The 26,751-nt window shown below is 40.4% G+C and overlaps 1 protein-coding gene and 1 non-coding gene across 3 annotated transcripts in view; one reads left to right on the top strand and one right to left on the bottom strand.

Annotated features, from left to right (window-relative positions):
• RNF38 (ring finger protein 38) overlaps window positions 1-26,751 on the top strand; it is a 120,178-nt gene that overhangs the window by 15,139 nt on the left and 78,288 nt on the right. The gene's annotated exons all lie outside the window — the stretch shown is intronic.
• LOC122686389 lies at window positions 12,342-12,448 on the bottom strand. Its single transcript, XR_006338748.1, has one exon. It is a non-coding gene; the product is annotated as a U6 spliceosomal RNA (small nuclear RNA).

Raw genomic sequence — 26,751 nt, 5'->3', positions numbered from 1 at the left:
TGACGTAGCAGCAACAGCAGCAGCATTTTGTTCTATTTTGATTAGATTAAAATCTCCTGACCTATTTCCTCATCTGTAAAATAGGTGTAATATAGGTATAATGAAAATGGGCCGATGTATGTGCCAACTATATACTAAGCAATCAAATGAAGGTTGCTCTTGTTTTTTTTAAAAATAACTACCTTTTAGTCTTGGATCTATTTTATATTTTTGTATACTGATTGAGGAATTTCTGTTCTTTATTAAATTCTTTTTGTATACCTTAAAGTATTTTTTTAAATGTGTGGGCTTCCTTGGTGGCTGAATCGGTAAAGAATCTGCCTGTAGTTCAGGAGACCTGGGTCCAATCCCAGGGTGGAGAGGATCCCCTGGAGAAGGAAATAGCAACCACTACAGTATTCTGAAAAATCCCATGGATAGAGGAACCTGGCGGGCTATATAATCCATGGGGTCTCGGAGTCGGATACAATTCAGAGACTAAACCACCACCATACATGTATTGTCTTCTAATTATAAAAATGCACATTGCAAAAAATTCAAATGTTACAGAAATATGTATTAGAGAAAATAAAGTCCCTTTATTTGAATTCTTCAGGGATTAATGAGAATGGCTGGTTGTATATAATCATTGTGTGTGTTTTACCATGCACATACATATGTGTGTATGTGTGTACATGTATTTAAAAATGTGGCCATTCTATATATATATTGTTCTGAAACTTGTTTCTGCTTTATATCTTGGGTTTCTTTCCAAGTCAGTATTTATAGATCTAGTTATTCTTTGCTAAAAGCTTTATTTGACATGTGATAATATGCATAAAACATGCACATTTTGTAAGCTTACCACTTAGTCATCAGTGTGAATACACTTGTGTAACCAATAGATCATAAAATAATGTTATTACAGGGACCCCCAGGCACCTTCCATTGGGCTCCCTATCTCATTGTTTATAAAATTTAACAGGCTTGTTGAAATACAACTCATGTATCATGCAATTCACCCATACTAATTATACAATTCAATGGCTTCTAATATTTTGGTATATTCATAATTGTGCAGCCATCACCATTGTCTGATTCTAGAATCTTCTCATTCCCTGAAGAAGAAACCATGTACCCATTGGCAGTTGCTCTTCATTTTCTCCCACCTCAAGCTTAGGAAACAGCTATCTTCTTTTTCTGTAGATTTGCCTATTCTGGACCTTTTATTGTGAAATCATACAATATATAGTGTTTTATGACTGGCTGCTTTCACTGAGCATAGTGTTTTCAGGTTCATCTATATTGTAACATATATCAATGCTTCATTCCTTTTTATGACCAAATAATATTCACTGTATGTATGTACTACATGTTATTTATCCATTTGTCAATTAATGGACATTTGAGTTGCATTCATTTTTGGACTGTTAATGAGTAATGCTGCTGAGAATATTTGCATACTAGATTTTGTGTGGACATCATGGTTTACATTTCTTTTAGGTACACAGACACACAGACACACATACACACACACACCCTAGGAGTGAAATTACTGGGTCAGACTATAACTATGTTTAACCTTTTGAGGAATTGCAAACTATTTTCCAAGGTGGTTGTACCATTTCATTTTACCAGCAATGTATGAGAGTCTTGACTTCTTCATATTCTCATCAAAATCTGTTGTCTTTTTTATTATAATCATCCTACTGGGGGTGCATTGGTAGTTCATTGTGGTGTTGATTTGCATTTCCCTAGTGGTTAATAATATTGAGCACCTTTTCATGTATTATTGATCCATGTAGACTTTAGAAAAAGCTTTTAAACTTTCTCTAATTGTCAGAGGCAGAGCCTCATAGTATCTTTAGTGTCCTCATAATTTTTATACAAGCATTTCAGTACATCTTTACTTCTCTACTCTCTTTACTGTTTCTTTATAGATATAATCTGTGGTTTTATTTGTTAGTATGTATTGCATATTTTCTTTTGAGAATGATTTTTTAAATGTTTCAGTGTAATTATATAGCCAGATTTAGAATAGAATTTTAAATTGTTTTCCTGTTGCTTTCCTTTCTTAGCTATACAATAACTGTTAATCAGTTGATGGATGAATACTGTAGATTCCAGGATCCGTGTTTTCACAGATTTTTGTAGGATTTTACATGAATTGATCCTTTGTTGTTGTTCAGTCTCTTAAGTTGTCTCCAACTCTTTGTGACCCTGTGGACTGCAGCACACCAGGCTTCCCTGTCCTTCACCATCTCCTGGAGTTTGCTCAAACTCATGCCCATCGAGTCAGTGATGCCATCCAACCATCTCATCCTCTGTTGTCCCCTTCTGCTCCTGCCTTCAGTCTTTCCCAGCATCAGGGTCTTTTCAAATGAGTCAGTTCTTTGCATCAGGTGGCCGAAGAATTGGAGCTTCAGCTTCAACATCAGTCCTTCCAATGAATATTCAGGACTGATTTCCTTTAGGATTGAGTGGTTTGATCTCCTTGCAGTTCAAAGGACTCTCAAGAGCCTTCTCCAGCACCACAATTCAAAGGCATCAATTCTTCGGCGCTTGATCTTCTTTATGGTCCAACTCTCACATCCATACATGGCTACTAGAAGAACCATAGCTTTGACTATACTTTTTTTTCATTTATTTTTATTAGTTGGAGGCTAATTACTTTACAATATTGTAGTGTTTTTTGTCATACATCGACATGAATCAGCCATGGATTTACATGTATTTCCCATCCCGATTCCCCCTCCCACCTCCCTCTCCACCCGATTCCTCTGGGTCTTCCTAGTGCACCAGGCCCGAGCACTTGTCTCATGCATCCAACCTGGGCTGGTGATCTGTTTCACCCTAGATAATATACATGTTTCGATGCTGTTCTCTCTAAACATCCCACCCTCGCCTTCTCCCACAGAGTCCAAAATTCTGTTCTGTACATCTGTGTCTCTTTTTCTGTTTTGCATATAGGGTTATCGTTACCATCTTTCTAAATTCCATATATATGTGTTAGTATACTGTATTGGTCTTTATCTTTCTGGCTTACTTCACAAACTGATGTCTTTGCTTTTTAATATGCTGTCTAGGTTTGTCATAGCTTTCCTTCCAAGAAGCAAGCATCTTCTAATTTCGTGGCTATAGTCACTGTCCACAGGGATTTTGGAGCCCAAGAAAATAAAATCTGTCACTGCTTCCCTTTTTTTCCCCATCTATTTGCCATGAAGTGATGGGACCAGATGCCATGATCTTAGTTTTTTGAATGTTGAGTTTTAAGCCAGCTTTTTCACTCTCCTGTTTAACTTTCATCAAGAGGCGCTTTAGTTCTTCTTCACTTTTCTGCCATTAGAGTGGTATCATCTGCATATCTGAAGTTGTTGATATTTCTCCTGGCAGTCTTGATTCTACCTTGTGATTCATCCAGCCCGGCATTTCACTTGATGTCCTCTGCATATAAGTTAATTAAACAGGGTCACAATGTACAGCCTTGTCATACTCCTTTCCCAATTTTGAGCTAGTCTGTTGTTCCTTGTAAGGTTGTAACTGTTGCTTCTTTTTTTTTTTTCCCATAACTGTTGCTTCTTGACCTGCATACAGGTTTCTCAGGAGACAGGTAAGATGGTCTGGTATTCCCTTCTCTTTAAGAATTTTTCACAGTTTGTTGTGATCCACACAGACAAAGGCTTTGGCGTCGTCAATGAAGCAGAAGTAGTTGTTTTTCTGTAATTCCCTTTCTTTCTCTAAGATCCAACGAATGTGGGCAACTTGACCTCTGGTTCCTCTGCCTTTTCTAAAACCCAGCTTGTACATCTGGAAGTTCTCAATTCACATACTGCTGAAGCCTAGCTTGAAGGATTTTGAGCATAACCTTATTAGCATGTGAAATGAGTGCAGTTGTGTGGTAGTTTGAACATACTTTGGCACTGCCCTTCTTTGGGACTAGAATAAACACTGAACTTTTCCAGACCTGTGGCCACTGCTGAGTTTTCCAAATTTGCTGACATATGAAGTGCAGCACTTTTAACTGCATTGTCTTTTAGTATTTGAAATAGCTCAGCTGGGATTCCATCGCCTCCACTAGTCGTGTTTGTGGTAATGCTTCCTAATGCCCACTTGACTTCAGAGCTTGACTTTAGTCAAGCTCTACGTGAGTGACCACAAACATCGTGGTTATCTGGGTCATTAAGATTTTTTTGTGTGTGTAGTTCTTCTGTGTATTCTTGCCACCCCTTTTTAATCTCTTCTGGTTCTGTTAGGTCCTTGCTGTTTCTGTCCTTTATTGTGCCCATCCTGGCATGAAATGTTCCCTTGATATCTCCAATTTGCTTGAAGATATCTCTAGTCCTTCCCATTCTATTGTTTTCCTCTACTTCTTTGCATTGTTCATTGAAGAAGGCTCTTATCTCTCCTTGCTATTCTGTGGAACTCTGCATTCAGTTGGATGTATCTTTCTCTTTCTCCCTTGCTTTTTGCTCTCTCCTTTCGTCAGCTACGTTTAAAGCCTCCTCAGGCGACCACTTTGCCTTCTTGCATTTCTTTTGCTTTGTGATGATTTTGGTCACTGCCTCCTGTAGAATGTTACAGGCCTCTGTCCCATAGTTCTTCAGGCACTCTGTCTACCAGTTCTAATCCCTTGAATTTATTTGTCATCTCCACTGTACAATTAAAAGGGACTTGATTTAGTTTATACCTGAATGGCCTAGTGGTTTTCCTTACTTTCTTTGATTTAAGCCTGAATTTTGCAGTAAGGAGCTGATGATCTGAGCCACAGTCAGCTCCAGGTCTTGTTTTTGCTGACTGTATAGAGCTTCTCCGTCTTCGGCTGCAGACTGTAATCAGTCTTATTTTGGTATTGACCATTTGGTGATGTCCGTGTGTAGAGTTGTCTCTTGTGTTGACGGAAAAGGATGTTTGCTGTGACCAGTGTGTCCTCTTGGCAAAACTCTGTTAACCTTTGCCCTGCTTCATTTTGTACTCCAGGGCCAAACTTGCCTGTTACTTGCGTGTTCAAGGTATCTCTTGAATTCCTATTTTGCCTTCTAATCCCTTGTGATGGAAAGCACATCTTTTTTTGGTGTTAGTTCTAGAAGGTCTTATAGGTCTTCATAGAACTGTTCAACTTCAGCTTCTTTGGCATCAGTGGTTGGGGCATAGACTTGGATTACTGTGATGTTGAATGGTTTGCCTTGGAAACAACCAGATAATTCAGTCATTTTTGAGAATGCATCCAAGTACTGCATTTCAAACTCTTTTGTTGACTAAAAGGGCTATTCCATTTCTTCTAAGGGATTCTTGCCCAAGTAGTAGATATAAAGGGTCATGTGAATTAAATTTGCCCCATTCCAGTCCATTTTCGTCTGATTCCGAAGATGTCGATGTTCACTCTAGCCATCTCCTACTTGACCACATCTAATTTACCTTCATTCACGGACCTAACATTCCAGGTTCCTATGCGATATTGTTCTTTATCGGACTTCACTTTTGCCACCAGACACATCCACAGCTGGCCGTTGTTTCCACTTTGGCCCAGCTGCTTCATTCTTTCTGGAGCTGTTAGTAACTGCCTTCTGCTCATCCCCAGTAACATATTGGCCACCTTCTGATCTGGGGGTGGCTCATCTTTCACTGTCGTATCTTTTTGCCTGACGGTGGTTTTCATGGGGTTCTCACGACAAGAAGACTGGAGTGGTTTGCCTTTCTCTCCTTCGGTGGATCACATTTTGTCAGAACTCTCCACTGAGACCTGTCCGTCTTGGGTGGCCCTGCATGGCATGGCTTACAGCCTCAGTGAGTTACACAAGCCCCTTCCCTATGACAGGAATGTGGTCTCTGAAGCAGTGATGATCTTAATGACTGATTCAGACATTTTAAAGGTATGGTTCAGTTCAGTTCAGTTGCTCAGTCATGTCTGACTCTTTGTGACCCCATGGACTGCAGCACGCCAGGCCTCTCTGTCCATCACCAACTCCTGGAGTTTACCCAAACTCATGCCCACTGAGTCGGTGATGCCATCCAACCATCTCATCTTCTGTCGTCCTCTTCTCCTCCCGCCTTCAATCTTTCCCAGCATCAGGGTCTTTTCAGATGAGTCAGCTCTTCCCATTGGGTGGCCAAAGTATTGGAGTTTCAGCTTCAGCATCAGTCCTAGCAATGAATATTCAGTACTGATTTCCTTTAGGATGGACTGGTTGGATCTCCTTGCAGTCCAAGGGACTCTTAAGAGTCTTCTCCAACACCACAGTTTAAAAGCATCAGTTCTTTAGCACTCAGCTTTCTTTATAGTCCAACTCTCACATCCATACATGATTACTCGAAAAACCGTAGCCTTGACTAGATGGACCTTTGTTGGCAAAGTAATGTCTCTGCTTTAAGGTTTGCATTTCATTGTTGTAACCCAGAGCTTTTTGTTTGTTCTTAATTCATCAGGAGTTTCAAGGTAATATTTTTAGTCAGTTACCCTTTTAGAGAGAACAGCCTAAGATAGGGGGTTTGCAGAGAAAAATGATATAGTCTGTTTCTTCATTATCAGCGAGATGAATAGAGAAACCAGATGGACAGACTGGAGAGCATAGTTCCATTATTTGGAAGAATCAACTAATCCCAGAGCGTCATACCTACTTGCCTTTGTTCAAATATAATAACCACTGCAATATTGTAAAGTAATTAGCCTCCAACTAATAAAAATAATTTGGGGAAAAAACAAATATAATATGTATGTATCTCCATATTTGTGTGATTCATCAGTACCACTCTTCCCTCGATGGCTCCTTTTCTGAGTTATTACACATAGTTTATATCCAGTGTATTTTGCCTTAGCCGGAAGTTCTATTGAGAACAGTTCATATTCAAATCTAAATGGAAATACTCCTTGAAGAGTCTATAAGGGATGGCCCACAGGATGATATTACAGTGAATTTTCCAAGGCATAGGGACTAGTATTCAATTTTATGGGCTCAGAAACTAGGCTTTTTCCGGCATGTCTCCAGGTGATCAGACTTACACTGTCCAAGTAACAAAAGGCTTATATCCAGACTGAAAGCACCAGTTTATTAGTTTGTAAAGTGAAAGGGCCTTTTTAACAGCTTGGTGGTGATGGTTTAGTTGCTAAGTCGTGTCCGACTGCTTGCAACCTCAGGGACTGTGGCCTGTCAGGCTCCTCTGTCCATGGGATTCTCCAGAGAAGAATACTGGAGTGGCTTGCCATTTCCTTCTCCAGGGGATCTTCCCAACCCAAGAATCGAACCCAGGTTTCCTGCATTGCAGGCACATTCTTTACTGACTGAGCTACAGTGCAGCAGATAAATAGGAGTTTCTGCTGTGTGCCAGGCCTTCTTGCTGGGCGTGCAGTCATGAACAGAAACAGTTAAAACCTCTGCTCTCATGATGAAGCTTGCATTCTGACAATGTGAGACAGACATTGGTGAACACATAATATGTCACAGAGATGGTAAGTTCTAAGAAGATAAATAGAGTAGGGTAAGGAAAGATGAGCAAAGAAGGAAAGGTGTGAGTGCTGTTTAAATCCATTGGCCAAAGAAGGCCAGAGGAGGGTTTGCTGTCAAGGGGCAGAAGGGAATTCTGAGCGGCTAGAGAAGGGTGACAGGAAGTAGGATGGTGATCTAGGCCATTATAAAGACTTTCTTTTTGACTTTTGCTCTGAGTGAGATGAGGTCACTGAGCAGAGGAATGATGAACCACCTGATCTTTTTAGCTGAGTCTCCGGCTGCTGTGCTGAGGAGTGTAGGGAGGGTAAAGATTGAAGGAGGAAAAGCAGTTAAGAGGCTGTTTTGGTTGAGCAGGAGGTGAGGCGGTTTGCCTGCTTCTTGGTTATAGCTAGGAAGTCAGCCCTTGTCTATGTAACTATTTTTCCTACTTTCTGAAACTGCTCTTGCCAAGATCAGTGATAGTGAGTTGGTAAACCAGCGGACATTCAGGTCACATCGCACTGTGTGTCTTATCCGAATTCTCCATAGAATTGTCCCTCTTTCTTGAATCACCGTCTCTTGACTTCTTGGATAGCCATGGTTTTCCTCTCACTTCTGTGTGTACTTTTCGTTAGCCCCTTCCCCTCAGTCGCTGCAGGTTTGAGTTGCTTAAGGCTTGGTTTTGTACCCTCATCTCTTCTGTTCTCTCTTGATGATATCATTTGTTCCCAAAGATTTTATATATCATTTATATGCTGAGAATTTCCAAATTTATATTTTACAAGGAGCTCATATTTTACATGTCAAAATCCAAACTTATTATCCAGCCAAAACTGAAGAGGAACTGATCTCCCCCTGACCCCCCATTTTCCCTCTCAGATAACGACATCCAGTTGCTTAAACTGGGAACCTCGGAGTCATTTCAGGCACCTTTGTTTCCCCCTGCTCCCTCCCATCCTTCACTGAGTCCTTTTCAACTCACCTCCAAAATGTGTCTTGTACCTTTCCATTTTTCTCTATCCAATCCATCTCGCCTTTTTCCTTGAGCTACTCCTCTAACCTTTCATTTGGTCCTCACACTTCTCTGGCTTTCCTCCCATTTTCTCTGCGCAGCAGCCAGAGAGCTTTTAAAAGAATAGGCCGCACGGTTACTTAAAACAATTCACTGGCTTCCTGTTGCATTTGAACTTACCCGGTTTTTCCTTTCCCTCTCACAAGCTGTTTTCTCTGCCTCGACTTCTCATTCTGCCCTGGCTCGGTTCCTCCTCACCCGTTAGCACTCAGCTTTCCTCCGAGGCCTTCCTTGGCTACCCTGTTCAAAGGAGGTTCTACTTCTCTGCTCTCTCATTACACTGTTTTTTCTTTTATAGCACTTAACCACAATTTACAATTACTCGTTCATGGGTTTACGTATGTGGCCCAGATACTTGTCCCTCTAAGTCTGGTGGGAGAGGTGAGTCTGTACTTTAGCAGAAGAGTTTGGTCTTGATTGTAGTTTCATTCTGAAGAAGCTGCAAATAATTTTTCACTTTGTCTTAGGTGAGTTCCCAGAAGCCCATTCTCTGATCTTCCTTTCTATAACCTTCCCCCGCCATCCCCAAGAGTGGGAGATCTTTGACAGCTGGTGTTCAAGCCTGGGTTGTCTTGTTCCTGGATCCATCCGATAAGGTGGCTTTGATCATCATGTTCTTCAAAAATGAACATTATAGGACAGACCAAGACCTCCCTCTTATTTGGCTATCTCTCTTGATTTAACTTTGATATATTATCCCAGAGTACTTCCTTCTGACCACCAGTTTGGCATTGGGAACAATGGAAGGAATGAAGGGGATCAGGTCCCCTTATCCTGCCCCCCAACCCCTTTAGAAATTGTCTTCCCTGCTAGGCTGCAAGCAGCATGAGGAGTTACTCTGCCTCCTGTTTTCACCATCATGATGTACCCAGCGCTTATATAGTGCTTGGCACTTAGTAGCTGCTCTGTATAGAATATGCACAGAACAGAATTAAAGCAAAACCAGGTAGCTCCTTTTGTGAGAATTTCATCTGAGTGATAGGAGGCTTGATGGAAAATCTTCCTTTTATCAGTAAATGCCTCTGGTATCCAGAATATTTGCCTGTGTCCTCTCCTCCCTGTCTCTCCCGGGCAGAGCTGGACATGACAAGAGTGGTTTTAGAGTCTGTTTCTCATTGCTGATTGCCAGCTTCAGGTGTCCTTTTGTTTCTTTATATGTGCTTATGTCACTGATTAAGTTAGTTTTTCTCCCAGTCCACTAAGTGTTCTGGGCCTAGGAAAAACCTATTTCTTACCACTGCATTTTGGAAAAGGAAATGGCAACCCACTCCAGTACTCTTGGCTGGAAAATTCCATGGATGGGGGAGCCTGGTAGGCTACAGTCCATGGGGTCACAACGAGTCGGACACGACTGAGCCACTTCACTTTCTTTCTTTCTGTAGTACACACACACACACACACACACACACACACACACACACACACACACACACACACACACACACACACACACACACACACACACACACACACACACACACACACACACACACACACACACTGCATTTTAATTTCCTTCACTGTCTGAATCACCCCAGTTCTCGTCGTGGCGGGTAGTGTGGGCCAGGCACTTGGACCCCCGTACTTTGTTGCTGCTGTATTTAATTTTACTCCAGTATGTGTGTGTACTTAATAGCTTGACTGAACCAGTGGAGGTGGGAGAAAGTTCTTTTTACTCCTGCCTCTGAATTTTGTTTGGTTTCTTAAGCTTTGAGTTAAGTTAGTTTCTTCCTACTTCTGGTCACTTATGCTGGAGAAGTAAACTATGAGGTTTACAACTAGTGCAACCTATTCTTCCGTTCTTCCCTCCTTATTTATTTATTTAGGGGTGTCATGTCTTAGGTATTTTGGTTTGTAATGTCATGTAAGTTTCATGTGTATAGCATTATATTTCTACTAATGTATATACTACAGCATGCTCACCACCAAAAATTTAGTTTCCATCCATCATCATACAGTTGATACCCTTTGTCCATTTCACCCTTCATCACACTCCTTCCCCTCTGCTAATCACTAAGAACAACCTATGTTTAATACTCTCCACTACCTTCTATGTTTGTCAGACACCTGTATGGAGTTGTGGAGAAGATGTACAGATTATTAGTGGTGTGTGCTTATATCAAACAGTTATGCTATGCCTATACATAGGAGAATTGATATTTCTAATGTATTTATACATCATTACAATTTTTAATTTTCAATGTCATTTTGTAAGCAGTTGATCATGACCTTAAGAAACCACAAGAAAAATGGTTTTTTAATTACATGTGTGATCTTTAATTGAAAGCATTGGTTTTGGCCCTGAATATAGTTTTCATGTATTAAGAGATACAATTTCAGTGAATGAATGGAATTTCTCTGCCTTGTAAGCTTAAAAAATTTTTTTTGCATGAAGATAAAAATTTTTCCTCTAAAGTGTTGGATAGCAGTAGCCTAAAAACACATAGGTATAAAAGAGTACTTGTGTGACGTTACCAATCACTGGAGAATCTTGTGTTTACAGACTTCCTGACTGAATAATTCTGTTTTCTTTTGAAAGAACTTTGAAATCAGTTAAAACTCATTCTTAGCGTTTTACATGGTAGTGGAAGATTAATATGAAAATAAAAATTTCAAAAATTCACAAACCTCTAAAGTGAACAATTTTTACTTAGTGGTAGCGGAAGAAAAGGATTTCTGTGTAAGCAGCATAGAGTATTTAGAGTTAATGTTTTATGTGATCGGTATGGGATGGAGTATATATACATACGCTCTAATACACACACATATACTCTTGCCTTCCTCCTTCCCTCCCTCTCTCATATGCATCCAAGGTGTTAAATATAATTCTTTATTCTTGGGAAACTCTTAAGAGGGTTTGTGATCACAACTTAATAAAATCATGATAATAGATTTATTCTCATAATACTAAGTATTCAAAATACCAAATGAGGACAGTATTCTATTCCCGATGTTTGACAAAGAGGTTTTATTTTTGGGCCATGGCAGTGAAAATGCCAAATCCTAACCAGTAGGCCACTGGGGAGCTTCCTGTTTGGTTTATACAGTGCCTCCGTGTTCTGGGAGAAAGCAAATACCTGTAATCAAGCTGGTCTTATCTTAATACAAGTTCCCCCAGCAGAAGTCAGGTTTTAGGATTTTGTTGTCTTATTCCTAGAAGGACTAGTGTCTCTGAATTTAAAGAATTTGGGTAAAATTTGTCCCACTCAATGGTTTTATCAGCTTGTACCTTATCACATGATAATCTTGGAGAATGTGAATGTTCATGTAAGTAGTGCAGAAAGCACTTGGACTAGAAATCAGCAGTTCTGACTATTAATATCTTTATGCCACTAAATAATCCTGTGACCTTGTCTGGGTCACTCCATCTTCCTGGGCTTTACTCATCTGTAAAACAGGAAGATTGAACTCTTATTGCTAAGATTCCCTTATCTTATAATACAAAAATACATCCATCATTAAATAGATCAACACAATGGTCAAAACAGCCCAGTCTGTTGATCTTCACACCTGGCACAATGTGGATTTAGCTGTTCTGGACCCATGGAGGTGTGGGGCATTTGAGCTAGCCAGGAGCAGAAGCAATGGGCATTTGTTAGATTGACCAAGTTCAGGAGGTGGGGAGCTGAATTGCTGGAAGAGGCCAAGAGAAACCCTCAGCTCAGAAGGGAAGGTAGTTCCCCTTGCAAGTCAGAGCTTAGGATAGGTCATTGAAGAGAAAACCCAAGAGCCTGGCATTCAGGAAAGGAAATGTCTAATTCTCCTTTGATTCCACAGCAGCAGACATCAGAAGTTGGAAATTGATGTTAGTGATGCTTATGTATCCTGACAGCTTTTTATTTTTTTTTTTCTTTTTTTTTTTTTCATTTAAAAATATGGAACGCTTCACGAATTTGCGTGTCATCCTTGCGCAGGGGCCATGCTAATCTTCTCTGTATCGTTCCAATTTTAGTATATGTGCTGCCGAAGCGAGCACATCCTGACAGCTTTTAAATTAGTTTTATTGTTTTTCAGAGCAGAAGAATACAGATTATATTTTGAAATAATATCAGTAAATATGGTTGAAAAAAATTATTTTAAGTCAGCCAAATATCAAGAAAATTTACCCAGGTGTAGCTTCTACTCTATGCCGATGCTAGAAAAATTAAAAATTACTGGGTTGACTTTTCTGTGATCTGGTCAACTGGCAATTTTGGAAAGAAAGCAAGAATTAAGGAAAATTAGTGCAAGTTTAAATCGACTTATTTGCATCCTAGCTTCCTTCCTCTGGAGATGGTTAAGAGCCTCCTTTTAATATTTGTGCTTATTATTAAAGAAACAAAACCTTCTTAATTGAGATTAAAGTCCAGTATTGCATTTGCAGTTTCTCATGAGTTTATTTCTGCATATACGTGGAAGTTGAATACTAATACATTTGATTTTTCACATTTGTAGTAATGAAGCTTAGTTGGATATAACACAAAGTTTTTGTTAACTAGTATAAAGATGTAACCTTGGAAATCTGTCTAATTATAAGAATTAATATTAATGCATATCAATACTTAGGTATAAAATATTTTCCCAGATTTTAAAAATACCTGGGAAATATATATGTATAAAAATATATGTAACAGGTATATTTTGTTTTCAAGGGTTAAAAAAGGTATGAAATCGCTATATTTGTAATAGGCACACTTTTTATATTTATTATAGTAACTTTCAAACGTGTATAGATTTGGAGATACTAGTATAACGAACCCCTGTGTAACCATCACCTGGTTTCAACAGTTAGCAGGCTGACAATTTTATTTCATCTACACTTCTGCTTACTTCCCCTGTACCTGACCTGGATTATTTTGAAACAATTCCCCATCTTGGGCAGCCATGATACTCTCTTGCCACCTGGTGGCAGCATACCATAGTTTGAAAGTTATTACGGCTTTTGAGGTTATAATTATAAAAAACAAAGGATAGGAGAATGAGGAACTATTGCTTAATGGTTATAGGATTTCTGTTTGTAGTAGTGAAAAAGTTTTGGAAGTAGATAGTGGTGATGGTTGCACAATACTGTGAATATAACTGCCACTGAATTCTACACTAAAAAATGGTTAAAATGGCAAATTTTATATCACATATATTTCACTATAATACAGAAAAAACAAAAAAGGGGGAGATAACCTCATGACTGTATTTGATCGCATATAAATGCATAAAGGGATTCAATAGTATGGTTCTTGTGAAAAGAACGAATATGTGTTTGTTATGCTGTCTTCTTTTTGAGGAGAAACTAGTGAGCTTCCAGAATTTGAACAGCAAAACCATGATAAGTAACACACAAAATTCGAACTCCTTGGATATAACGAGGGGTCTGGAAAGCTTATTCCCTCTAGTTGAACAACTTCCCCCACTCCCACCCCATTGTATGGCCCAAAATGTTTTAAACCATGGCAGATCTCTGAATAGTTCTTTATGAACCCAAACCATTATTCATTAGACTTAAAAGTATTTGTAGAGGAGATCCGTTATTGGGTGTTTTAAGCGGTTTACTGTTCAGGTCTAATTCAACCTGAGATAATCATATACTAAAAATTTTTATGGGAGGAAGGTATGGATGTAGGCACTTTCTGGAGAACATTGCAGATGATAAGAAAACATGTTTAGTGTTCTAGATGCTGTTTTTAAAGGTGTGTAAATAAATTCCAGAGAGATTGGCTGGAACACTGCCTCACGGCCAGCCAGTCAGCAGTAGGGCCGGGCTCTTTGTGCTTCACCATCACTGCTTTATAGCACGTCAAGAGCAAGGTAGTATTCATTCTGCTTTTTCCCTTTTCTCGTGTTCTTTTTCCTGATAATTGAGAGGTTCGGTTATCAAAGCCAATTTTTGGTAACCAGAAAATTAAAACAACTATAACATGCAGTTTTTCTGAAAAGTCTGCTTGGGGAGGTTTTACTATATTTGATCATTTCAGCTTGCATTTGCATAATACTTTGATACAATGTATCACAATAAACACACATTTAGTAGCTGCAAAGAGAAGCTTTGGGTTAGTGAGTCACTGACCTCACTTGGCTTTCAGACCTGTTCTGCCCTTGCTCTGGCGTTAGCTCTCTGTATGCCTCAAGCCAAGTGATGCTCAGTGGAACTGGTAGAGAAGGATTTTTTTTTTTGGTCACATCACGCAGCTTGCAGGATCTTAGTTCCCCAACCAGGGATTAAACCCATGACCCTTGCAGGGGAAGCACAGATTCTCAGCCACTGGACCGCCAGGGCATTTCCTAGCTTTGATGAGCTTTAAAGGCTCCTTTGAGCAGTGCCATCCGGAGCCATTAAACTGACTGCGGGCTTCAGTATTGCAATGAAGAAGCACTCTCTTCCACGCCTTTAGTTAAAAAGAGTTCACAGGGTGGAAGCAGCTACTTTAGGTTGCCCATGACAGTAAGTATGCACATAGTGAAAACAAACCCAGTTTTGAAGTTAACATGAGTAAATTTTTGTTTAGGGTTCAATACAGTTATTAAATTTTTTGAATGTTGAAATCTCAGGCTGCTTCTTGGTGGAGGTCCTTAGGTTATTGGATTTGAAAGAAAACAGAAAGTAAAAAAGGTAGTTGGCAAGACCATTTCCTTTCTGGGTTGACATTTCTGTTCCTTATACAATAGTTGTTTTGAATCTCAGGCATGCTGCTGCTGCTGCTAAGTCGCTTCAGTTGTGTCCGACTCTGTGCGACCCCATAGACGGCAGCCCACCAGGCTCCCCCGTCCCTGGGATTCTCCAGGCAAGAACACTGGAGTGGGTTGCCATTTCCTTCTCCAATGCATGAAAGTGAAAAGTGAAAGTGAAGTAGCTTAGTCGTGTCTGACTCTTAGTGACCCCATGGATTGCAGCCTACCAGGCTGCTCCGTCCCTGGGATTCTCCAGACAAGAGTATTGGAGTGGGGTGCCATTGCCTTCTCCATCAAGCATGCTAAGAGGGCTCAAAAATTCAGAGTCTGTAAAGTACTTGTATTTTCTTTGCTTCTCTAGGGGCTTATTCCTTTCGTTGGTTATCTGTTTTAACAGGTCATTGGTTACTCAACCTTACATCATATTACCAAATGCCCACACATCTAGGGCTAATTACTAGTAGTTATTACTACTTAATAATGATTGCCTGTGGCTCAGATGATAAAGAATCTGCCTGCAGTGCAGAACACTCGGGTTTGATCCCTGGGTTGGGAAGATCCACTGGAGAAGGGAATGGCTACCCACTTCCAGTATTCTTGCCTGGAGAATTCCAAGGGCAGAGTAGCCTGGCGGGCTACAGTCTATGGGGTAATAAAGAGTCTGACATGACGGAGCAACTGATCACAATAATAACTTACTTAGTAGTTATTACTAATTTGGAGTCCTTCAGAGAGTAGCCGAAGGGAGGGAGATTGACATCTCCCCTTGGCGTCCCAGATGGCACAGTGGTAAAGGGTCCACCTGCCAATGCAGGAAACACAGGAGACGCAGGTTGGATTCCTGGGTCAGGAAGATCCCCTGGAGACGGAAATGGCAACCCACTCCAGTATTCTTGCCTGGAGAATTTCATAGACAGAGGAGCCTGGCGGGCTGCAGTCCACGGGTGGAACAGTCGGCTACGACTGGGCGACTGAGCACAGAGACGGCAGACTCTGTCTTCTGAATCCGTACTGAGCATCACGTCTCTCCGTCCTGAAGTGTTTCCTTAGTATTTATGATGTGCCCAGCACTGTGTTGGGCTTCATGTAGCGGAACATGAAGTCCCGGCTTCTGTTCCTAAGCAGTTCTTGGTCTAGAAGGAGAAGCAAATGTTGTGATGTGTTTTGGCACGTTATGCAGGGGTCTGTGAAGCACAGGAGTATCTAGATCCTGCTGTTCAGGCACCGAGATGAGACTCTAGAGTCAACATTTTTAACCACACATAGTCACAAGAGCTTAATCAGTTTACATGTATTTAAACTTAATAGTCTTTAGGTTGCATTTTTATTTTAATGCAAAGAAATACAGTTGTTTCCAAACCATGTCCTTGTTCCAAATTTTCTTAACAAGAAGCATAAGGAAAAAAAAGCATTTCATATAAGCTGTTATATTGGACTCACATTGTTCTCAGCTCTTGAGAAATTGCTGGGAAAATCGCACTGTGTTTATGAGCCCTTTATATTAACTCCTTGCCCTCAAACTCCAGGAAAAGAAAATAACACTTCATGTGATAAAAATCAGCATAGCATTGCCAGAGCCTGTGCTTGAAGGGCCAGAAGTCCTGCCTGGAGGCTGTTAGCATAATTAGGGCTTTGCAGGGCTGGCTTTCTGAGAAACTCCCCAATGTGAGTGAGGTCCAGTTGTGCATGTGGACCACACAGAACAGCGTGTGAGCTTCTGGTGCACCCTAGACTTTCCTATGCAAGAGCCAAAACTTTGTGGGGAGGGGAAGAAGAAAAACACGGACTAGAGCAGAGGCAGAGTGAGTGTAGGAGAACCAGACAAAGCAAGTCGTAAACGATGCACTACGTAGGACTGGCTCTCCTGTGCCACTTCAAGGTGATGTGTTTCGAGCCCAGGTGAGAGTTGAAAGGGAGAATTTCAATACATCTTTTCCTAGGCTGTCTCTTCAGGAGACATGTTAGAGCTGTGAGTTGTTTTTGTAGAGGAACATGCTCACTGCTGGTGTTCGTTGTTTTGTGACAGTCCTCGAGTTCAGCTGATGCTCAGAAGTAGGGAGTTGAAAACCTGGATTAAGGAGTTGCTGCTTGGCTTTTAGACAGCCATGTGCCTCTGTGCTTTAGGAGACTCTCTCACTAGCCTGGTTCTGGCTCTCTCACCCTCCCCAGGTATTTCTGGTCTATGCTTTGACTTCCTGCCTTAGCATGAACTGTTTGCTTACACTTTTTCTCATCCCAACTCCATAATTTATTGTAAGCATCTCTATACCAGTGTTATAGCTCCCATTGCTTTGATACATATGCAGCCAGTTATCCAATCTCAAATTGTGTACATGGCTGACGAAGGATTTCTTGATTTATAAAACCACTAATATGAAAGAGAATGGAACAAATGATGATCAAGTTCATTTAGTTATACAATTAGCAAGTAACAGTTACTAGAAAGCAAAAATTATATGAAATCATATTCTCTCGAAGTTGGAGACACGGCCATGAAATCAACTTTGTCTTAATATGTCCATTGTCTTTTTTGCTGACCGTGTTCAATTTCTCTGTCACTTTCAGATTTTCTCAAAGAGCATGTCACGATTAATTTCTTCCCACCTGGAATTTATCGTCGTTCTTTGCTTCTGTTGAATGATTCTTGTTGTTAGGTGGTCTTTGAGTGTCCCTAAGTTACACCGTTGGTGGGGCTCTGTCATTCTAGGGTGGGAGCATCGTCAGAACACGCTGCCCACGGTAAGAAGGAGTGAGATGGTCCCCCCTAGTGTCAGGCGCTGAACCCTGCTGAGGCACCGTGTATGCCGAGTCAGCCCGTGTACCTTAGGAAAGTTGAGCCTTTGTGGTCTCTGCAGAGTCTGCTGAGGCCTAAGGGATACTGCACTAACCAGAACGTATTGGTCAGTGATCTCCAGAGGTGGCTGTGAGAAAAAAGGAGGATAGTCCTCTATGCCACAATATGAAGTCATGCTGTTTTCAGATTAATAAGGAGCAGTGACCACATTTTGCGAGAAGGAAGGAGAGTGTTCCTTTATTTATTCAGATTTTACTCTTTTCTTTCTTCTGAAAAGCTTAACTATGTAGTTTTAGTATTTGTAAAGCCAAGGTCTATTTGATTTTTAATCAGGGATATGTAGAAAAGTTTGTTAGATTAGCAAGATTTTCTGAACTACCCATTCTGTGAGTTCTCAAAAATGACATTTTACTGATGTATTTTGCTGCAAAGTAGCTGCCAGTTTATTGTCTCTTCCATGCCTTTATTTCGTCAGTAACTTTCTAGTGAATTGGATTCTTTGGATACTTTCCAGCCTTGATTTTTAGCTGAACTTCCATCACTGTTGAAACCCCTCTGCCTTTGCTCCAGTGAACTGTTCCGTCCTGATCGGTCAGGCTCCCCTTTTAGGTGCTTTGGTGGCTTTTTCTTGGTTCACGCCTCAAATCAGCAATGGCAGACTGGCAATCTGTGTTTCAGATCTGGTTTGCTGACATGTTTTGTTTAGCCCTGAAAGTGTTCTGAAAATGTTTATGGTAGTTGCCAATAATAAAAGGGTAATACTCTATGTTAGGAATCTGAACGCAGCTTCTGATCAGGGGAATGAGCTGGCTGCGCTGGGTGGCCACCCCCTTGTGGCAGTTCGTCGATCCCTGGGAGGGGCGTGTGTGTGCCTCCGGGGCTGCGGCTCCGCGCAGTGCACGTCCTTCATCGGTTCACTGCCTGGGCTCTGCACACTTGCACTTGCAGCATCTGAGATCTCGTCTTCTCTCCCCAGCGCCTCTGCCGCCCTCAGCCGCAGGAGCCAGGGACAAGTCTGTCTGCAGTCTTAAGGAACCGTTGTTCAGTTCAGTTTGTGCCTGCTTCTCAGTGTTTGAGTTCATTTCTTCTTTGCGTTTTAGTCACGTTATTTTTGTTGTTTTCAGGTCTGTAAGGTTTGATAGCTTGAAATAATTTTCCAGTTCTATGTATTAGTTGAAACCTTTTATCTGCTTGTAGTGATTCCTAATTGCCATTCAAGTGTTCTACATCCCAACAACTGGATGGATGTTTTATTGTGCATAAAAAATGATAAAAGATTAAGTTGCTTTGCCTTTACTTTTTTAATGTATATATATAGTAGCATTGTCATTTTTCTTACCCTTGTAAATTTCATACCTTTGCTCTAACACCTTCCTGTAAAAACCTGTCTTTGAAGTTTATACCACACTGTCCTTTACTCCTCTTTGTGATCATCCACTGAAACTCCTGGCACTGACATTTCTTTCATCCCGCTCCCCTCAATTCATGCGGGATTTTGTCATCTGTTCATAGTGTTGCTTTCCTCACTCTGTCTGAATCTTACTGCCTGTATGCCTGGGGACAATCCATTTAACATGCTGCCCTCTAGGAGCTTAAAATCTACTTGGAGATAATAAACATAGTATGTAAAAACAGTAAAAGTCTTACATAAAAATAACATTTTAAGGTGTCTCCAGAAGAAGTGGCATAGGTCTTTGTTTGATAAATTGCTGATAAAGTTATATAAGCAGTTTTTTGAAGGGTTGAAGTCTCTTTCAGCCTAGACTCATGTTTCTGTGCAGAGGGATGTCACTCCATGTCATTCCCTTGGTGTGTCTTTTTCTGGGGAGGAGTAGCTGATCTTATTAGAGAATATGGGCAAGGGACTAGTCAGGCCTACCTCTCATTCCCTGTCCCTTCCCCTTTGCTGAACAGCCAGCCGCTGGTAGCCTGTTCCTCTGACTTTTCCATAAACACACCTCCCTGTGGGGAAACCTGTGGTTTTCTGACTATGACTGTGATGGAGCCAGTAAATTAGTTCAATTCTGCAGTGAAGTTTTAGGAAGACATTGTTGCTGTGCCTTTAAGTTACATTTTAAAACATGGGATTTAACTGTAATAAAACTGACAGTTTGATCTCCATCTGTTTGGCTTTTCTGTCTTAATTTCTTAATTATTCCAGAAGTGGGTAGGATAGGTAGCTGGGAGGAAGGGATTTTATTCAATGATCTGCTAAACCACTGTGGTAACAATTGCTAAAATGTTCTTAGGGAACATGATTCTAGCTTTTCTGAGGTTTGAGTTGAGTATTGACAGATAGCAGAATTCAGGTAGGATTTTGTTGTTGTTTTATAATTTTATTTGTTTATTTTTGGCCGTGCTGGCTCTTCATTGCTGTGAGGGCTCTTCTCTGGTTGCAGTGAGCGAGGGCTTGTCCGCAGTTGTGGCGTGCGGGCTCCGCCCGTCGTGGGGCACGGGCTCTGGAGCAGAGGGCCTCCAGTGGCTGCGGCTCCGGGCTCTAGAACACGGGCTCCGCGGCTGCGGTACATGGGCTTGGTCGTCCCGCAGCACGCGGGATCTTCCTGGATCAGGGATCAAACCCGTGTCTCCTGTATTGGCAGGCAGATTCTTTACTACTGAGCTACTAGGGAAGCCCTCACGTAGGATTTTGGAAGTGTGTTGACTTGAGAAAATGTAGGGAGATAAAGGTGAGTTCAAAGAACAGGAAGTTGATAGCTGGCTTGAGCAAAAGGCTTTGGAAGATGTTGGTAGTGATGATTGGCCAGCGCAGATTGTATAGGACTTTGAATGCCTGATTGAGAAATTTGACTTTTTAATCTTATAAGTAGCAGAAAGCAATTGATATAGGGGAATGATAATGCTAAAGTGACACATTAGGAAAGAATTTTTTGAATTGATGTTTCAATATAATATAATACATTAAAGAATATATTATCATTAGTATCTAAGAGCCGGCTAACATTCGGTGGTAACACATAATGTTCACTGTAAATCATTTTGGAAGCACAAATGATTTAATATACTAGGAAATAATCTTTCTTGAAGATAGTCGTTCCTTAAGTAGCTGTGATTTCTTTGAACAGAAGGCTGCTTCACAGGCTGATTTAGATGGACTTGGAGTCATCTTTTAGTGTTAGAATTAACTTCCCAAAGCAAGCCTTTTTGAAGGAGGTATACAATTTTATTTTATTTTTTTACTGAGGGATGTTTTTATTAATGTGTGTTGCACTGTTTGTAGTGTCTGGCAAAATAAAATGAGATGAGAAAAATAGTTTTGGAATCTGTCCAAGGTGATGTAATTCAATATTAAGAAAGATTTGGCAGAGTAACCCTGAACAGGTAAAAAGCCTGCTAAATGAAATTACATAAATTACATCCTTACTTAGCAGCTGACATTCATGGAGAGGTTGGCTGTATGGCATGTACAGATGGCTGAGGTCACAGTAGGTGCCCACCAATGAGGGCAAAGACCACTTTGTAACCTCAACAGTACAGTATGAAATAGAGAACGGTGCTCCTTTTCCACTGAACTTTTTGTTTCTCGTTATTTCTTCTGCCGCTTTCTCCTCTACCCACTCCAGCACCCCATTCCCCCACTTCCTAGCCACTATTGTGGTTACAGGGGCCATGCCCAGCTTTGCCTTAGCTGTGTTAGATTGGCTGGCAGATGGAACCAAAAATAAGTCTGTTTGTGGGATTTTCAGGACTGTCAGACCATGAGCTACTTTAGGAAGACAGTGTTTTGGGTAGAAAGGTTAAATCAGTATCTGGGGTGCTTTGTGTGAGTAATTTTTATTTTAATTATTATACAGGTAATACTTTTTTCTCTTTTGTTATTGGTTTTTAATTATGCAAGTAGTACTTGAAGATGCAGTCAGTATAAAATGTGTAAATACCCCCAGTCCCGCTATCCTTTTCATGAATAATTACTGTTAACAGTTTGTATATATTCCTGGATAAATGGGACCTTTTTGTATTTGTTTATTGTTTTGCACCTTGCTTTTTTTCACTTTATGTATATTTGTGTCTTTTTATGTCAGTAACTTTTATGAGGTTTGTATAACAAGTAGATCATAGGAAGGAATAGCAATGATTTATTTAACCACTTTCATATTGATGAATACTGGTAAGATTTTCCCAGTTACAGGCTATGCCAGTTTCTGTAGGTCTGGAGAAAGGAGGTTGGCACTTTAACTTTTTCTTTGATATGTTTTAAGAATAACCACTTACTAATTTTTTAGTGCCAGACAATGCTAAGTTTTCTACACACATCATATAAACTTTGCAATAACCTATATCATAGGTGTTACACCCTTTTCCACATAAGGAAAAAAAAATTAAAGCTCACTTGGCCAAGGTCTCATGGTCTATGAATGGAAGAACAGGGGTTAAAACCCAAGCCTGTCCCATCACAAAACCTTGCTTCTTTTCCACTTTTCATTTCTAAGACTATATTAGCAAGTAAAAAAAAATTTTTTTCCACCTGCGATGATATTAGAATTAGCTTGAATATAATTTTTGTGTTCTAATTTAAAATTCATTTCTTGTCTATTTGTAGTTTTCCTCTCTGTTGCTTTTCATGCATAGCTCTGTTCTGTGTAGATTTGAAATACGGCAATATGAACTTTTTGAAAGTCTCTTCCATTATGGTTTATGAACTATATTCCCTATAGTATACAGTAGGACTTTATTGTTGATTCTTTCTAGATATAAGAGCTTACATCTGCTAACCTCAGCCTCTCACTCCATCCCTTCCCCAAGTCCCTCCTCCTTGGCAACTACCAGTCTTTTCTCCATGTCTGTGATTCCATTTCTGTTTCATAGATAGGTTCATCTGTGTCATAGTTTAGATTCCACATGTAAGTGATATCATATGGTATTTGTCTGTCTCTTTCTGACTTATTTCACTTAGTATGATAAACTGTAGTTGCATCCATGTTGCTGCAGATGGCATTATTTTGTTCTTTTATTATGGCTGAGTGTATCTCATTGTATATATGTACCATATCTTCTTTATCCATTCATCTGTTGATGGACATTCAAGTTGTTTCCATGTCTTGGCTATTGTGAATAGTGCTGCTATGAATGAAGGGGTGAGCAGAAGACCTAAGTAGACATTTCTCCAAACAGGAAATACACACGGCTGATAGGCACATGAAAAGATGCGCAGCACCGCTCATTATTGTTCAGTCGTTCAGTCGTGTCTGACTCTCTGCGACCCCATGGACTGTAGCACGCCTCGCTGCCGTGTCCTTCGCTGTCACCCGGAGCTTGCTCAGACTCAGGTCCATTGAGTTGGTGATGCCCTCCAACCATCTCATCCTCTGTCACCCCTTCTCCTGCCCTCAATCTCTCCCAGTATTAGGGCCTTTACTATACCTATGGCTGATTCATGTTGAGATTTGACAGAAACAGCAAAATTCTGTAAAGCATTTATCCTTCAATTAAAAAAAAAGACAACTATATGGTCAGAATGAGGTGCCACCTCACGCCAGTCAGAATGGCCATCATTAAAGTCTGTAAATAACAAATGCTGGAGAGGGGGTGGAGAAAGGGGGACCCGACATTTCCCCCTCCTGTTAGTGGGAATGGAAGTTGGTGCAGCCACTCAGGAAAACAGTGTGGAGGTTCCTCAGAAAACTAAAAATAGAATTACCATGTGATCCAGCAGTTCCGCTCCTGAGCACATATCCAGACAAAACTATAATTTAAAAATTCTAAAAGACACATGCCCCTAATAATAATTCTTAAGCCTCTGATTTCTGCATTGTGAAACTTTTTACCTTGTGTATTGCTTTGCCCTTCCCCGGAGATGCTCAACATTGCTAATTACTGTTGTTCTAATAATTATCATACTAAGAGAGCAAGAGAGGGCATCTCTCCCCAGGCAGGGGAAGATGTCGGGCCTCATACCTAGCCAGCTGAGTGGAGAGAACTTTTTTCCTTCCAGTTAGGAACGGCATTGACAGTTCCCCCACCTCCCTGCCTCTTTGACTTTGTGGAAGTAAATGTATCCGAGAATGAGCGTGCTTTCCTACCTCCAGGCCTTTGCCCTCGCTGAATGAAAGCTTTGTACTGTACTGCGCTGTACTGAATGTCTTGAAACTCTTCCTGCTTGTAAGTGGATTGGGATGAAATATGGAGAGAGGAATCTTGACTACTTGATTTAGAGCAGTGAATCTAATTGAGAATCCTGGACTACTTTGAAGATCTGTTTTAAAAAAAAGCACTCACTGGATTGCCTTTGCACTTAAGGTCTGAAGTTAACCATCTTGACAAGCTATTTTAGGCTCTGTTTTCCCTTCGTAGGTTGAAAGCTGACTGAAGATAGGACCCATGTTTTTGCTGCTTTTACCCTCCTTCCAGCACCATGCTTAGTCTGACAGCGAGTAGCATTAATTGGCTTATCACTCATCAGATGATAAGTGGACACTATTTTTTAGAAATAATGTTGCCCTTAGAAAGCTTTGAGTTTGAGTGGGAAAGGTTAGTTACCCAGATGGAGGATAAACATTTTACAACCAAGGATGTATGAATAATTTTAGGAAAGATAACAACAGTAACTGACCCAGGCTTAGGTAGATTTTCCTCCGAGTTGGTATATTTGGTCTCAGTAACATCATCATAGATAACCAAGAGTTGATATAAATGAAGATATTTTAGTTGTCAGATTTGCTGAGAAGAAAAGCAGATGGTACATACATGACCCATCTGATGCTGGGTGAGAAATGGTGTCTTGGATAGTAAGATTGATGGGTGAATTCTCTCATTCTTCTTGCCTTCCTCAGCTGAAATGCCAGGAGAGAGAGGGAAGGGCTGGCCACGTGCCACTGCAGCCTGAGTGGCCTTTTAGTAGCCACTCCTATCCTATTTGCTTCTTCAGTGTTCATCTGTGTAGGGGCAGCAAAAAGGGAAAAGGAAGGGCCTGACTTTTGCTCCTCTGGTGGTAGAAACTGCTTTCTCTCAGAACTAGCAAGTCAGGAAACAAACTTCAAAGATTAGTGACCCAGGTTGCCATGGCAAGGCTGAAAGATGGATGGCTATTCATTTTTATATTTATTCTTATGTTCCCATTCTTTAGTGCTAATCTTACTGTGTCTTTTCCTGCTATTGATTATGCTTCTGTAAATTAGGATATTTCCCACACATTATGGAAGAAAAAAAAATGGATGTAAATGAATCTAAGATGATTTTTTATCTATCATGACTGTTTTAATAATGGGCAGTCTTCTTTTAGAAAAGGAGCTGAGTAGTTTCACTCTTTCCAAACTGAATTGAGCTCTCTTTTCATTTGGATTACCAGTTTAATGTCAGCTTTCCCATGGAGATCCTTTGGTGCCTCCCCAGATACTTCACAATGAACTTAACCCAGGTTTTTACTTTTCTACTCACTCTTCACATTTTGGTACCTTCCTCATAAAAACAAAACAGAACACCCTGCTACCACTTGGGAGCAATAAAAGCTTAATTTTAGTGGAAGATTCATCTATAAAACATTATTACACAATTATGCATATACACACAGAAGGCGGTCTTTAGCATTAAGAGCTGACAGCATTATATGGGAAGCTTAATATTTAAAGGAATTGTTTTGTGATCTGAAACAGGTGTTGTTTTTTTTTTTAAAGGCAGTTCAGAGAACTTTTAAAAATTTTAGTTGATTTACAGTGTTGGGCTAATTCCTACTGTATAGCAGAGTGACTCATTTATACGCATGTGTCCATTCTTTCATATACTCTTTTCCATTATGGTTTGTCCTGGGAGACTGGACATAGTTCTCTGTGCTTAACAGTGGGACCTTGTTGTTTGTCCATTCTCTACATTAAAGTTCGCCTCTGCTAACCCCAGACTCCTAGCCCATCCCTTTCCCACCCCTGTCCACCTTGGCAGGTCTGTGTCTGTGAGTCTATTTCTGAAACAGGTGAAATTTTTTAAGAACTAAAAACCTGTAAGCCCTAGTATATAGGAAAACACAGAATTCCAAGAAACTAGGTTATGTTTGTTGCCTAGAAAACTCTACTCTCCTTAGGAGAGCTTACTTATTTCTGAAATTTCTATGACTTATCATTTTGATCCAGACACAAAATGTGACATAATTGTGTTGGAGGACTGGATGAGATAGGAAGTGGAACAGGAGGAATGGAAGAGTTTAGTTGTCTGATAATAGTATGACCGAAATTGAATAGTGAAAGTGTCAGTCGCTCAGTTGTGTCCAACTCTTTATGACCCCATGAACTGTAGCCCTCTAGGCCCCCCTGTCCATGGAATTGTCCAGACAAGGATACTGGAGTGGATTGCCATTTCCTTCTACAGGGCATCTTCCTGACGCAATGATTGAACCCAGGACTCCTACATTGCAGGCATATTCTTTACTGTCCGAGCCACCAAGGAAGCCCTATAAATAACATGAAATTTGATAGCCAAGCAGTAGTCACATATGCATATTATGTAGGAAAATTGAGGTCAGTTCTGGAAGGAATGCCTAAAAGACTTGATCATGCTTGCCTCTGGGAAGGGAGACTAGAGACTGGGGCGGGGGTGGTAGTAGAGTTCTATTTTCATCGTAAACCACTTCATTCTTTTTTATTTTTTAAACTGAAACACATGACTTAAGCTTACGTTTACAAGATGATGTTTCACAGAATTGGCTGGGAAATGCATCTTTATAGAATTCATTAAAATATAAGGTAAATGAAAGGCAGGGAGAGACCTTTTCTTGTATACACCGTGTCACTAGTGCCTAGGATAGACCTGGCACAGTAGGGGTTTGATAAATATTTATTAAATGAATAAAGCAATTGCAGCAATGAAACGTGTGGAGTATGAGTGAGATTAGAACCTTC

This window comes from Cervus elaphus, chromosome 29 (assembly GCF_910594005.1).
Source record: "Cervus elaphus chromosome 29, mCerEla1.1, whole genome shotgun sequence".
NCBI lineage: Eukaryota > Metazoa > Chordata > Mammalia > Artiodactyla > Cervidae > Cervus > Cervus elaphus.
Note: the sequence above shows the minus strand (reverse complement) of the source record. Positions and strands in the feature narration are given on the sequence as shown.